The sequence below is a fragment of the Austrofundulus limnaeus genome, unplaced genomic scaffold (genome assembly GCF_001266775.1).
Source record: "Austrofundulus limnaeus strain Quisiro unplaced genomic scaffold, Austrofundulus_limnaeus-1.0 Scaffold101, whole genome shotgun sequence".
Classification (NCBI taxonomy): domain Eukaryota; kingdom Metazoa; phylum Chordata; class Actinopteri; order Cyprinodontiformes; family Rivulidae; genus Austrofundulus; species Austrofundulus limnaeus.
This window is the reverse complement of record NW_013952503.1, coordinates 1050371-1066986: the sequence shown is the minus strand read 5'-3', so window position 1 is coordinate 1066986 and position 16616 is coordinate 1050371.

Genomic DNA, 16616 nt, shown 5'->3' with positions numbered 1-16616 from the left:
TATATATATATATATATGTATGCATTAAGTGGATGGACTTTTCAAGGTCTTGGTAGCATCTGCATTTCAAGAATGCAGTGGGGTCCACATAACCCATGAAAAGTTGTAGAGGGCTTTGAGCATGCACAAAATATCTATAGCTGGGTTGTGGTGGTTTGTTATTATTGTAGCAGTTTGTCGTAGCCCTGAGTGGTATGTATTGGCACCGTGTTAACATATTCATAACATGGTGCTAGTGTACACCAGTGTGACTTGGTCAACAAGATTTTCAAACAGAACTGGCCACGCTGACCTCAAACTTTGGCTACGACTGTAATTGTGATGATTTCACAGAAACAGCTAAGCACTCATTTGACACCTGTGTTGTTAGCATTGTGACAGAGTGAAAAATAATATATACCAGGGCTGGGCCTGGTTTTCATAGTACTGTTGTGTGAACACGCAGCTAACATAGAGATGATGTTGAGGGTGCAAAAAAATGTCTCAAGAGAATGCAGAAAATAACACCAAAATACTATTTAGTGAGCTCTAAGCGTGTATGAATGTCATGATTGCTTTCAAACTAAAGGAAGTTTTCCAAATTCCCTGCAATCTCATCTGAAATAGGTCTTGGAAAGCATAATGGAGTCTTATGGGCTACACACACCGGAGGCGAAGTCGCTTACTCTCCATTCATTTCCTATGGAGCCTGTGCGGTGAGGTGACAATTGCTTGCCTTCCTCCAGCCAAGCGATAGGCGAAAATCGTGCATATGAAATTTCGCGCTCGCACACGTAGACATGCACATGCGAGCTTGTGATGCAACATATGAAAGCTGAAAAATGTTCAACTTTTGTCACTGTCGCTTAGCATACAACCAATCATTGAGGGTTTCATTGATTGACCAATGAGCAGAGAGTATGCTACACACTGCAGTTAGCTAACACTTTCACCAAGTGATTACTAAAAAAGGCAGCTTTGTGGGAATTTGCTGGAACCAGGGTGAAGTTATCCGGTAAGTTTTTCCTCAAAAATTCTATCTTGGTGTGTGTTTGTTTTTCCAAAATTATTAGCATTGCAAGATTTGTTAAGTTTGCACGTCCGTAATGCACACACCCCTTTTTTGTGAACCACCAATAACCTTTATAAGAGGCAGTAGAAGAACCAATCAAATTTTGCGAAGACAAGCGACCTGAGAGCGCGACTCGCAATGCTGCCATCGCTATTGTGTCCCGTGTGTCAGGTTTCACCCTGGCTGCGATGATCGCTGTAGTTTGTCACTCCCCGTGTGTCGAGTCCATTAGGGTGCTTAGAAATTCTGGGTCTACATGGATGGGAAGCTACAGAGTGTTGCTGAAAAAGACCAGACACAGTAAACAGACAACAGCAAATGTTGTGCAGCAGCAGAATGTTTCCTAAATCAGACAAAGTGTGTAAAGATGGGAATAAAAAAAAATCCCAAATCTGTTTCTGTTTCCATGCGTGTGTATTCTGGCACCAGGTCTGAGGCACGATGGACTACAGAGCTGGCAGCCATACTAACCCCCTCCATGACTCTCTGCCTGCTCTGATTAGATGGGCCTTCTTCTTACGATGCTTTGCCAGGAGCTCTGCTAGAGATAAAGACAGACTAACAGATGTTCTCCTTATCTCAGGACCAACCATGAGTCCATCAACCCCTTTACACTGAGTCAAACGCACACAGAGTGAGATTGGGTGATTTTGCAACATTTTTATGTGGAATGAATCAATTTTTGCACAAAAAAGATCTCTTTTTTTAACTCGTAATTTATGTGCAGCAAACATGAACGTGTGTACCTATTACTTGTAGAGTTGTACCAAACACGTACGTCCAAGCCCTAGTAGCAGACTTTGAAAGCTAAGAAAACATTTTTAGCCCCTCCGCCTACATCTACCTTCCTCCAGCTGCGTGCAGTTAGGGCTGAAGTGGAATGTTAAAGCAGCTTTGAAGAGGTGTCTGCTTCTCGTCAGCCTGACACGACACACCTATTGTTCTCGCCATGCCCGACTGATTATATTATCTCTTTGCTGCACACACAACTGAGTGTTCGAGAGCTGGGGTGAGGTGTGGGTGGAGAAGAGGAAATAAAAGAAAAAAAAAGTTGCAAAGAGAGAAAAAGAAAGGACTGGAGGAGGCTCTAAATTAGGAGACGAAAAAGATCACGGCCCGCCGACGAGATGCAGAAGTCTAGGTTCCCCCAGGGTTTGGGGCCTATGTGTAGGCATAATGAGCAGTGCCAAACATATCCAGCCTCATTAATTTCAACTATCAAAGCCACTTTCTCGGCGCGCCACAGTGCCTGCTTCTTCACCCGTCTGCAAAAGCCCTCACTTGTCACCTAAGATCAAAACAAGAGAAGGAGTGCCAAGCTAGGGAAACCGTGAGCTAGAAAAAATAAAATAGCACTTTGTACAAGCAATGGAGAAAATGCAAAGCGAACATCCTGCTATCTGCAGCATATCCAGTCAGAGCTGGGATTTATGTGGCACCCAATATTCTAAAACACCTGATATGGAACAAAAAAGAGAGAGGAGCGTTGAAATGCAAGCGGTTCATCATCAATATTTATGAAGGCCATCACTTTTAGATAGCAAGGAGACTTGGTAAAGAAACACAGAAGATCTCATACAGGAAAAAGGGAAATTGAACTGGAAGAACTATCAGCATCTTTAATGAAGTAAAACATCTATATGCCATTTATGCTCTGTAATAAAAGCAAAAACCGTCAAACTGTCACAACAATGATACACAGAATGAATGAAGACGGCAATTTAACCGGATTCTTCTGAAACAATGTCTTTTCTTAGTTGTACACAGGCTGTACTAGACAAAGACAGAATCAGCAGAGATCGGTGCTCCTTTTAATTGTTTGCGTCAGTATTTTCCCTTTCCTTTCTGCAAGTAAACACACACCTCATAATGAGACTCCATGTGAATCTGAACACCAACAAGCTGAAGCCAGTCCTCTAAAGTTGTAACATTTTACAAGCTAATCTGCTTCACGGCAGTTTTAGGAGCTCATTTGTGGCCTCTGTAAACACAAACCGGTGCTCACCTAAAGGCATCCAAGTCTCAACTACTTCGAATCACTCTTCCCAAAAAGTCCAAACAAGGCCTTTATTGTTATCTCCACTGTGTGCTGAGGACAGGCCCGAGGACATCCACAACCGCCAAAACCTCCAAATCATCTGATGGACTCTCCTTTTACCCCTTCTGTGGTTGCCTAACAAAGCAAGCCTTCATCGTGAAATTATGACATGAACTGATTATGCTGGATGTTCCACATGTCTGGCATGCTTAGATGTTTTATAAAATTTTGTACAGAGACAGCTTTTGTTGCTCTGTTAAATATAATGAAATAAACTTTTTTTAGTTTGAGCAACAGGCACACAAACAAGATATTTAATTCCTTTAGAAGAGTATGCTAAAACATAATGTCAACATGTGGAAAAGGTTGTGGAACACTATCTTACATTCTTGATCTTATCACTGTTTCAAGAGTTGCTATTGCAAAAAAGTTTCAGTGGAAAATGTAGTAAATATTGGCCTTCCTGTGCTCCCTGTTAAAAAAGAAAAAAAAAAAAGGAAAAAAGAAAGAAGAAAAAACATCCAGTGTGCGGGTGAAAAGTGGAAAGGCTGTCAAGTTGCGGCCAAGTTTGTGTCATGTCCTATCTTGCTCGGCATAGCATTTTATCACCATATCACCCCCCTCTCAAACAGAGGAAAGCATATAATAAAAACGTCTCAATGTGTAAAAAAAAATGACTGCAATCTTGCCATCTCAGTTTATGGTATCTTTTTTTCTTCTCATCCCTCCACCCTTTTTTTCCATTCCTGAGGACTTTCTCTGACTTTCCTTCAACAAAACTTCTCAACTGATAACATATTTCCAGGTAAGAAAAGAATGTTTGTGAAAAGAAAACACAGCATGAAAATCTAGGTTACAGAAAAAAAAGAAAAGAAACTTGACACGCCTCTGATCTGACACTTTTGATACCAATTCAGGTATGAATATGAAGAGCTAAACAAAACAAGGAGACGGCAATCTTTTTGGTCTCTTACTGAAAGACTTTCCCTTTTACAGAGCCCTGAGTTCTGCAGACAGACGCAAACTTTTAACACTGTGAAAAATAAAAGAAAGAAAAAAATGAATTCACAATGGAGACTGTTTTGTGTCTGAATGTGTGTGTGGGCGGTGAGGTAACCAGAAAAAAACTTGCTGTTCTCCATTTTTATCAGGGTTTTATAAATGAATCAAATGTGACAGCTCCCGCACAGCCACAATTATACCAGTCGATACTTTCTGTTGGAAACTTACTGAACCATGTGGGTTGGACAGGGTAGGTTATATGGGCATACTTTCAGTTAAAACAGGGAGGTGATCCAGAAACTACAGCGAATCCAGATACTTATGACAATATACATGTAGGTATTTGTACCAATGTAAGGGTGCTTTGCACAATGCAATCAGACAAAGAATATGTTAGTCACAAGTTGGCACTCTCATCTAGAAAAGGACTCATGCTTTTTAACTGCTTTTTGCTCCAACGGATAAGAGTACAAATATAATATAAAAAGCAATATAAGTTACAAAGAAAAAAATGGTAAGCTCATGAGAAATGCATGAGTTGCCTGTTTATTTGAAATAATTTAGGTGAAAAGTGGGGAGTGGGAAAAAAGGCTCAAAGGGTGCAGTGGTTCCCAACCTAGGTGGACCGCCCCCACTGGGGTGAGGGTAGGGAGCAATCCTGGAGAGCCTTGTCTGCTCAAATGTTGTGAAAATTTCAATTACTCTTTTACTTCAATCTTTTTTTTTCATTTGATCCATTTTCATCTGGAGTCGAGTCGCGGGGGCAGCAACCTAAGCAGAGAGACTCAGACTTCCCTCTCCACAGCCACTTGGGCCAGCTCATCTGGGGAAATACCAAGGCGTTCCCAGGCCAGCTAAGAAACATAGTCCCTCCAGCATCCTGGGTCTTCCTCTGGGCCTCCTCCCAGTGGGACGTGCCCGGAACACCTCACCAGAGAGGCGTCCAGGAGGCATCCTAACCAGATGCCTGAGCCACCTCAACTGGCTCCTCTCGACGTGGAGGAGTAGCGGCTCTACTCTGAGTCCCTCCTGGATGACTGAGCTTCTCACCCTATCTCTAAGGGACAGCACAGACACCCGGCAAAGGAAACTAATTTTGGCTGCTTGTATCGGCAATTTCGTTCTTTCGGTCACTACCCAAAGCTCGTGACCATAGATGAGAGTAGGAACATAGACCGACCTGGTAAACCGAGAGCTTCACCTTGTGGCTCAGCTTCCGCTTCACCTCGACAGACCGGTACAGCACCCACATCACTGCAGACGCAGCACCAATCCGTCTGTCGATCTCCCACTCCATTCTTCCCTCATTCGTGAACAAGAGCCCGAGATACTTAATCTCATCTGCAAAAAGCAGAGATGCGATCCTAAGGTCACAAAAACGGATCCCCTCAAAACCTTGGCTGCCCCTATAAATTCTGTCCATAAAAGTTATGAACAGAATTGGTGACAAAGGGCAACCTTGGCGGAGCCCAACTCTCACCGGAAACGAGTCCGACTTACTACCGGCAATGCGGACCAAGCTCTGGCACTGGTCATACAGGGACCTAACAGCTCATACCAATGGGCCTGGGACCCCATACTCTCGGAGTACCCCTCACAGGAGTCTCCGACGGACACAGTTGAACTCCTTATCCAAGTCCACAAAACACATGTAGACTGCTTTTGTTCCTTTTTTGTTTGTTTGTTTTTTCATTTCAAAATAAAATGTTATTGTTGGGACGGCTGTGTAAGTGTGGTTAGGGGAGTTGTCTTTTAACTGGTGGGTTGCCAGTTCAATCCCTTGTTCCAGCTATCTGTTGTTGAGTCCTTGGGCCAGACATTTCACCTTCCACGCCTGCTAGAGGTTGTCAAAGGGTTCAATGGCAATGGTGCATGGTAGTCCTACTTTTGTCAGTCTGCCCCAGGGCATCTGTGGCTACATTGCAGCTTACCTCCATCAGTGTATGAATGGGTAAATGATTTAAATATAAATCACTTTTTGAGTTCGTAGGGACTTGATGAAGTGCTGTATAAATTGAAGTCATTTACCATTTTCTATTTTGATAAAGAGATAAATGTTGAACGCGTCTTTGGGAGAGGTGGTGAGTAGTGAAAGATTGAGAGATTGGGGGCAGGGTTTCGTCTTTGCTTGGAAGTAAAAAAAAGTGGGGGAGGTTTGAGGGAAATAGGTTGGGAACCAATGCCCTATGGTATCTAATAAGAGGTGTTTTTTGGGCCATAGGCATTAAATAGGCTATTTGAGTATGAACACCATACTACCACTCATGTATCTGAGAACCTAGCTGTTTGCATTTCAGACCAAGTGTAGGTCAAATTATTACTTTGAATCTTTAGTAGGTTTTTCTCTTTACTTTTGCACTACTTTCATTTAAATAATAAGTGACACTTTAGTTTTGGAATCAAACATGTCTGACAGATGACATGTAGGACTCTGTTTACAGTTCAAATTGGACAAACAAAACAGAAATGTGTGACAGGTTTAAATATAATCATTTGTCATAAAAAAACTAAGCTAATCTTGAAAGCCTCAGTAGGTGGTCTGTGATTGTTTAGTGACAGCCAACACTTTCAGGATTAAAGTTGATCTAAGGCAAATAGAAAGCCTTTTCTGATTTTTAAAATTGACTAGGTGGTTAGTCAACATTAATAAAACTACCACCATCTCAGTTTTTTTTTTCAATTAAAATTTAGAGTTTGAGATAATATTCATCTGACAAAATGTAATATGGAATGTATGTTCATCTCGTTTCCATTGAACTACATAAAACTGGGTGATAAATAGCAGTGAATTGTTGTGGGTGCTCACTGTATTAACAGATGACGGGGTCAATCCAGTAGCTCTCAGATAAAAATCAGTCAGCAAGGCTTTAAGCCATGGCAGGCCACTTTCACCTCAGTCACTTTCATTGAGCTGTGGCCCCTCAAAGCAGTCATCACTGTGTGGCGAGTGACAGAAAACGTCAGCGAGTCACTAATCCCAGTTTAAGCCTGTAAAAACAAAGACAACCCCCCACCACCACTACCACTTTCTGACTCCTGTTAATTCTCTCAGTGCCAATCCCTCTCCGACATGGACTCTGGACATCTATCCCACAACTCAAACAGGCCAACACGCCAGTGCTGGGGGGTTTTCCTGCACACATGCATGCACACACCCATTCTAAGAAGCATGTGTAGAGGCCTGGTGGTTACCATTGTCTACCAGGTTATCTCCTCTCTCAGCACCTAGCAGGGGAGAACAGATTAGCGTGCCTCCTATCTGCTTTAAGACTGCTCTCCTGTCTTTGCCTTTCTTCTTGCCACACTTCCTGTTTTGTTCTCATTGCTTTCGCGGTCAAGCACCATGAGCCGGACTGAATGAGGTTTATCCACAAGGGGCAGGCTTTACATGCAGGGCTGAGAGGAGGAGGCTAAGATGAGTGAGCTTTGGGTTAAGCTACTTGATATCCTCACACGCCCTGGTCCAACAATACATGTGCAGCCACATTTTGCTTGCGATGGTGTCAAAAGTGGCACCATCTCAAGCACGCATCAAAAGGTATTTATCCATGATACAACTTTTTTGCTGCAATTTTTGAGTTTTGTATAAGGGAACTCCAAGTGAATGGTAATAAGGGTGATTATGCATTAGACCTCCCTTATTTACAAACATGTTTTCCCATTGACTTTGGCTGTGCAGTTTTAATTTGTGAAAGCATAAATTTAGCTGTTTTCCAGATAAAAAGGAAGATATAGTTTATAATGTTTGCCACAGATTGTGTATGCCTCGTTACCAAGCCCACTCCAAGGTCGATATTTAATACACACACACAGATGCTGTTTGTGATTCATTTGCCTTCTGATAAGATGGACAAACAAACACTAGAGCCACTGTGTTGCTGAGGTAAAGCCATCAAGGTCTCCAGATAACCTTGTTTACTTTTCTGTATGTTATGTTGTACCTTATAATATGAAATTCTGCGGCCTTAACAGCCCCAAGTGTAAAAAAATCAGAACAATAAACTGCTTTAAAGTTGATGTTGTCCTTCAGCAAAGGTTTCTGTTCATTCTCCTTAAACTCCCCACAAATTAGTCTTTTACTTCTTACAGAGCGCTATCTGAGATGTGAATTGCACAGAGGCGAAACTAAAATCAATAATTAGTTTAACTGTGTTAGGCTAATGTGCGGGAGAGCCATCTAAGCTCACATCTGCCTGCCTGACCTGCACACAGGCAGGTGGAAAGACAGATAACAGAGGGCGGCTTTGTTACGCCTACAGGGTAATTTCAAGCAATTCATCAGACAGATGTTGCAATGGCACTTAACTGATTTGTAATTTAATAATGGGGGTGGGGGGAGGCAATAAATTTGCTGCCAATGAGATTCCACCATCATGCTATCTTGCGAACAACAAGGTGCGCCACATGCTGTGGGCTGGATTTACCGATCAAACTGATTGTGTGGAAAACAAACAAAAAAAGAACATTAAATACCTAATCTTGTTTACCTAATACACTTTGTTAAATAAGGACGTTGTTTCAAAAGGGATTTGCAACAAGTGATGTTCCTGTTTCAAGAATTTTCTCGAATGGCATCTCGTGCACAAGACATTGACCAGTTTCAAGCCTGGCTGAGCTTCAGCTAACAAAAAACCCCACTACATTTGCTCCTTCTGACAATTAGACACAGGAAGCAGTGAGCACCATGCAGAGTGCAGGATGGAAAAAAAATCCTTTAAGGCTGCTTGTCAAATACTTTTCTGTTCGCAAGCACCTTGGGGCACTTGGAAGGAATACGGAAGGAAATCAGCAAAGACAGATAGAAAGGAAAAGGACAAGAACAAGGGAGCTGGAAGCAGGAGTGGATTCACATGAAGAATAGCCGGAAGGTGAACATGGTTAAACCAGTTTGGTTTGTTAAAGGTTGTAGTGTTGTTATGGCCATGTACTGGGGAGGGGCACAAGGAGGTTAGGGGGTCATGGGGGACTGGAAATAATGAAGAGGAAAGCCTCATTCACTTCCTTGGTTTAGCCTTTGGCCTATAATGAGGGCTCTTGACATCGGGGAGCACACTGATACAACACATTTGGCAGCCTGGCAAATTGACCTGGGTGCCTGATGGGTGATTGACAGCTATTCCTAAGGGTACCTAAGCTGCCCTGCATGTGTGTGTGTGTGTGTGTGTGTGTGTGTGTGTGTGTGTGTGTGTGTGTGTGTGTNATATATTATACTTGAATAAATACGGTAGTTTGTAACTGCTTTTGCAAACGTCATGGCAGAAAAAAGAAACATATAAAAGCAATCTATTCCAAAGCCAAGCAAGAATAACTGGTTCATAAGAAACATAAAAGCTTAACTGTTAGTTTCATATCAGCTGTGAGGGAAAGGTTCCTGGCAATTTAAGTAAATGGTGAATGTACTCTACTTATATAGCACCTTTCTAACCAACTAGGCTACTCAAAGGGCTTTACAATACAATACGTGCCCATATTTACTCATCTACACACATTCACACAGCACTGTACAACATCTCTATAATCTGAATAAATAATTTTATAGAGACAATAAACATGTCTTCCCACTGAGCCACAACTGTGTGTGAGGTGAATGGAAATCCAAAAGGTCATTTTTTTAATCCCCTCTAGTGAATAAATGGCAATGGAGAAGACACCAGGCCTTTATTTTAAAAGTACCACCACTATGGACAACACACTAGCATTTATAGAAGCTAACATTTTGTTTGTTTAATATTTTCACATTGGGAAATATTATTTAATTTTGCATTGTGTTTTATTTTCCATCAAATTTAGGCAAAAACAAGGGTGGTCTGTGGTCCGTTTTTTTTCCTTTTCTTTACTTTTTTCTTTTCTCTGATTCTGGGATTATTATCCATTTAAAAAGGGGGTGGGGGTGCAAAAAGGAAAACCCAACAGATATAATTTGTCATTTGTATTTTTTTTTTGAGCTGTACTAAACTGTAACACCCAAACCAGCGTATTGTACACATCAAAATTGATTTGTGTGTACTTTTACACCCCTAGTATCGACTCGATTGTTTTTCCACGTTATGTTTCTATTCTAATGCATGCATCATGTGTTTTTTTTTTTTTTTTTGTTTAAAAAACACAATACACTGAATCTGATTAAATCATACAATACTTTGTTCATACTGGGCCTCAATTCTACTCTTCCATCTCTGCAGTCATATTTATTTCATTTTTTTATCATTCTGTTTTTTCACTCATCACTCAATTGCCTCCTGCTCTCTGTGACCATGCGTGGAAGAAATGATGACACAGCATGCCATCTTGATTGCAAGGTTAAAAGACAGATGGCAGAGTCAAACAAACACTGGCTATGCTGAAATCGCCCTCACCAAAAGAGAAACGTCATCTGTCAGTGATGGCTGTAATCCTTTTTATGATGTGAGACATTCAGAAGGCTCAGAAGCACAATCAGACATGGCTGCAAACAATATTAAAAATGTGCTGTCAACATTTTTTTAAATAAAGAGAGCATGTTTCCTATCAAGTTTATACTGGTCAACTCTACTGAATCTGCCTTAATTGAAGAGGGACATAAGTGGACTTTGTATCATCATCATAAGTCAACCTGTCGGTGCATGTTTAACATATATGTATGTTAACTGGTGGAAAATGTTGGTAGGAAACAGGAGGATATTACTGCTTATGTTCAAGGAAGAAAAGAAAAACACTCCAAGAGCCTGAAATGCAAAATAGACCTGAAAATAACAGCTTCAACAAGTCTGGACCATCTCCCCGAGGGGTCCGACGTAACCTCCCACTTCGGAATGCCAGATGATGATCATTGCTACTTTTATAATTACTACCAAATAATTATATGTTGGCAAAAACATTTATTTCCCTATCTCCCTGCCCTTTTTTTCTTCACCCCTTGATATTCCTACTAAGCTGATTAAAAGCCACAGCCTCAACACTGAACTTACACATCACCTAACCCACAGCCTTTCAGCTGCATGGAGCAGAGAGGAGCCCTAACCACGTTCTGCATGAATATTAAGTATGGGATTTGTGTTGCGGGTTTGAAATTGGAAATCACAAGTTTGACTAATCAGCTTTAGAGGTTCTACATTTGATGTGTGTGTGTGTGTGTGTGTGTGTGTGTGTGTGTGTGTGTGTGTGTGTGTGTGTGTGCTTTGAAAGAGTAAGTCAGTCTGAAAGAGAAAGAAAAAAGAAGGTGAAATGGAGAGAGAGAGGCAGAAAGGATGATGTGACAATGGGCTGTCGATGATGAAGAGGGAAAAAAGCACTACAGCGGTGCTGAAAAGGTAATTGTGGGTAATTTAATGCTGAACTAAATTAGAACTGCAAGTTCAAACGCCAAAATGGTCTGCACTGAAAGTGTTTACCACACAGGGTAATTCAATATTGGTGTGGGCACTCATGCATGTGTGTGTGTATTACTGTTATGCACTGCAGAATATTAAATGCATCACCAGCTATGCTTTGCCTACTGCTTCATAGTTCTCCTTTACATCAAATACATAAAGTCAACTGTTTCTGCTCTTCTCTGTGATTATTAGGAATTAAAAATGTTGATAGGAAGCAGGTTACAGCAAGACAAGATGTTCTTCACTGCCTGCTGCCAAAGGCAAAGGAGGAGCGATAATGTTTTTGCCCGCATCTCTATATCGTCATTTGTCTGTACCATCAGCTAAATATCTCAGGAACCTGAGGGCAGATTTGAATCAAACTCTCAGAAAGTAACCAGTAGTTTTGCATCTATAAATAATACACTTTTAGAGTAAATCTTTCATAGAATCTGCTTTCAGAGCTTAAGATTGGTGAGATTCAAAAAAAATATGCTACAGAAGGGAGCCTGGATTTGCAGACTGACGTTATTCTCCAAATTTTGTACACCAAATGGCTGTTTCTATTTGGTCTGAATAGCACTACAAGTCAAAGTAATATAGGTCACTTTGATTCCCAAACACATCTTGGACATTTGACTTTTCACTGTTCCAACTATGACTTTTATGTTCTGATTACTTGGCAGCATCCATCTCACCTGCAGCTCATAACGCCCCTGCAGTCAAAGGGCTGTTGGGATGATGTTAGATAGGTGAACAAAGATAGACTAGTTATTTCTTCATTTCATCTTGATTTGATTTGATTTGATTTGATTTATTTAACAGGAAAAGATTATTAAAAATCAAGCCTGACTCAGCATGATTGCTGTTTTACAGCAGGTTCCTTTTCTGCAGCACATAAAACACTCAGAATTACAGCATCACAATCACATCATTATTATTACACCATAGACACAAAGACAAACAAGCATACCAAATTTCAAAAAGGCAGCATCTTCAAACCAAAACACATACATAACTCTGACCACGGTGTAAACACTGACTCACTATTGATTTATTTCACAAGGGACATAAAATACTGAACTCACTGCTAAAAAAAATAAGCTCTCTATCTTGGAGCAATAACTTCCTGGTGATAAATACTGCTGCAACACTGTACATTGTTTTTTAGGAAAACATGGCTGAGTTTAACATTTTGCATTCATAGCACTACATTATTAGAATAGCTGTATTGAAAAAAAAACATTAGGTTGATACGCCCTTTATTTAAGAACTAACCAAAAATTCTGTCAACAGTACTTCATGTTTACACAGGCATTTCCCACTCCAGCTCCTTAGGCGCCACATTTTTTGCATATTTCCCTGCTCAAACACACCTAATTTAAATTGACGGGCAATTAAAAGGCATCTGCATTGCTTGATTATAAGCTATCGAAGTCATTTATTCCTTTGAATCATGTGTGCTTGAGCAAACACACATCTACAACATGCAGGGCAGTTTGCCCTGAGGACCAGGGTGGGGAAACAATGTTTGATACGTCTGAGATAATTCAAGGTGCCAGTGCATAACCTCTGAAGCCCTCATATTACTACTGGTTCATTATTCTTGATGATTTTTGATTTATTACACCTTCCACAGCTTTGGAACACAACAGCTAATACAAAACCTACAAAAAACATGCATTTTGAATGGTAATAGTGTCTTTCAATAGCGGTGCATCATACAGGGCAGACAGAAACTGTGTGGAATTTGGTAAAAGAAGTGAGAAAACCAAGATCACTACAGTTGGGCTAACATCTGTTACAAGTTTGATGTAATTAATGTTAAAATTTTAAGTTTGTCTATAATTTGAACACAAAATGTTCAACTCAAAGTGTGATATCATGCACTAACTTTTGAACTGACTGGTTTTGCATCGATGTCTACTCTGAGTTCAGTGTTAGTTTTTTTTAATTTAAAACTGAAAATTAAAGTCTTATTATAACACTAAACACACAAAAAAGGAAAAGAAAAGATATGTGACGTGACAAAGCTACCACTTTTCTTATAATGTATTGTCTAATGCTTACTTTTTTATTTTCTGTGTTTCTGTCTGCCTGTCATTAGGAGTGCTGTCAGGTAGTAATAAATGCTTTTTTGTCAGATTAGGTTCTTTTAATCTTGAATTACTATTGAGCTTTAAAGAAGAAAGTTAAATTATTTCAAGAAAAGAAACTATTGGTAGTCATTTTTACGCTTATGCTTAATATTCTNAATAATAATAATGTAAGTAAACTTGCCATGATGATTTGGCAGTTGTTTTACCTTGGATGCCCTTGGGAATGCAACCTGAGATTACAAAAGCACAGCAATGACCACCAAACTACTGAAGTCCTATGGTAAAAATAAAGTTTTGTTGAATGTCTGTGGTTCACCAAGCAAAAGAGCAAAAAGAAAAATTGTAGAATCTATTACTACAGACCAGAATGGCCTTTTGCTCAATCAGTGAACTAATGCAATAACCTTGACCATGTTAAAGTGCCTTTGGTTATTAACTTCTACAGTTATTTCTTCTGGCACAAAATCCCCACCCTCCAATCACAGTTGATACTGGGAGATATTAATGTAATTCCCTTGAATAAGCTCATTTTTCTTTCAAACAAGCCAGGCTTGAAGAACTTTGGCTCTGTTGTGATCTGTGATGACATCATGAGCCCATTACGGGGGACCAACAAGACCATGTGCTGCCATTACCCTGTCACAAGGGACTAAGAGCATTTTTACAGGCATGCTGATGGCATTAGAAATGTCTGGTGGCCCCTACGGGGCTTTTATTAGGTTCCACGTTGAGCTCAAGCAGGTCTGGCTCAGGTGACCTAACGGAGCACTTGTCTCCTTTTGCTGCATGTCTGAGCTGTAGCAAAGGCTTTTCTGGATTAGACAAAAAAGCCTTGAACATAACCCTGATAATGTGGATTTAAGGTGCCCCCCCCCCCACGTGGTGACACAGTTGTAAAAAAATAAATAAACCAGATTTTTTTCTTTTTATTTAGCATGAACACCAACAACAGAAATGCATGCTATTATTTTGAAGGGATACATATAATTTTTCATTGCTGTGATTAAACTTGGTTTGATCAGTGATGGCTGTTTTCAATAGTGACACTTTCACCTTAAATCAATTGCCAACTGATTTTTTTTACTTTTTCTTCACTTTAAAAGCTTAGCTTTGGTCCTCTGCAAGAAGTCTGGGAGTTTGAGAGTCCAATGCAGTCCTGTTCTAAGGATTGCTCTCTTCTGAAAAATCTCTGAGGTTGTTCCTCGGAATCTGCAGAAGCCACCCAACCAGTTTGGAGGTTGCAGCCTTTAGTTTTCTGATTTTACCAATATGACTACTAAGACCATGCTTTTCCACATCTTGTGGTTTACTTACCCCTGTCTGATTGGTTAGCCATCACCAGTTTGTCAGTCTGGATCTGCAAGTCCCACAGTATCTTTTACCTGTCATTCTTCAACTACCCTACACATCAATGTCCATTGTTTATGACACTAATTCTTCACAACAAGCTATTGCTAATTAACACAGTTTGAGGACATGAAAAGGATATTATTCTAATAAAAAATAAAAAAGACAGCTTGAATTGATTCATAGTGTGCAAGAAAATTGTCAAATGACAAATCGATTCTAAAAATCTTATAGACAAAAAGAGAGGGGGAGGCATGGTGGCGTTCCCTTTTCAACACCTACATGAGCAATCTCAATTTTTGGATCAGGACTTAAGACAAATGGAATGTGTCTCTGGCTGGTCTTATGGATTTGTGATGTAGTCACCCATTCAGCTCTCTGTAATTACAAAGGCTTTTGCTGAGATCCGATTTGCTTCTGGAAGCTTGTTCAAGACAAGGGGATTGGTACGACAATGGCACAGTATGACAATAGAAAAAGGATACTGCTCTTAAAATATAGAGACAAATGGCTGTTCTGCATTAAATGTACTAACTCATGGGCTTAGATGTGGCTAAGGTAAATTTAATCATATGCCCTGTACACACTGGCTGGCTTTTGATTAAAATGAACTGTTTAAAATTGTTGCACCCAGTGATCACTTACAGATTACTGTGTGGGACATATTTTGTCATTTGATATGAAGGAAATCCCATTTCTGGTTTATTTATACTGGCATATTTTATTTTTAACATGGTGTATCTCTGTTTCATTAGAGAAAATGAATGTAGAGAGAAAAAAAACCAATTATTTTATCTACAAGATGCCCAATAATCGAAAAGGTAGAATGCAAATGTGGGCATTTTTTGTGATTTATCAGATTAGACAAAATGGAACATGAATAAGCTCTATCTGTAAGACCTGAATGTAATAGGCTGTACAAACATCTAATACTGCTTTGTTGAGGTGGATGTAAGTAAAAAAAGCCAAATTAATGAAATCCTTTTTAACACTGAAGCCACTTTTGCAACTGCTAACATCCAGTTATTACACTGAACAGCAAATGATCTAATTAGCATTCAATTTTAGGTCAAACGACTCTGGCAATGTCATGAGAATACCTCCATTTGGAATTGCTCAAACCACAGCACATGGACATACCTGCTAATTTTTATTGAAGAAATTAAGCTTTGGGTCACAAAAGCTAGTACAAACCTTTTTAAAAGGCTCACATCCTCCCACATGGAGGCTCACAAATGGTTACTTTTGGAATACAACAGAACATAGTTGATCAGATTCACTTGCCTGTAAAACAGCTGGCTACTCTCCCACTCTGTTTCACTACATAACATTCCTATATAAAAATCAGTGTAGTTAAACTGAAGCGACCTGCTCTGTGACTCGTATACTCGTTAAGATCCCTGAAAAAGGTGGAAACATTTGGGACACTCTGTTATGAACATTGTACTACTCTCAGCCCAGTGAGATACCATCTTTATGTTTGCCTTGAAAAGCCACCGAGGTAATAATAAACATCTAAAACCAGTTTAAGACACCAAAAATCAGCTTTGTCCGGGCCTCGCCTGCCATCAGACTATTTGCTATCAACATTACAGGCTGTGAGACTACATGCTAGCTTCCTTAAAGGAGACATATCATGCTAAATGCACTTTGTTTTGCATTTATAAACTATTTTTGTGCAATTATAGTGTCTAGGAGTGTAGAAAACTTTAATTTATTCTGTCCAGTTACTGCAAAGATATTTTTAT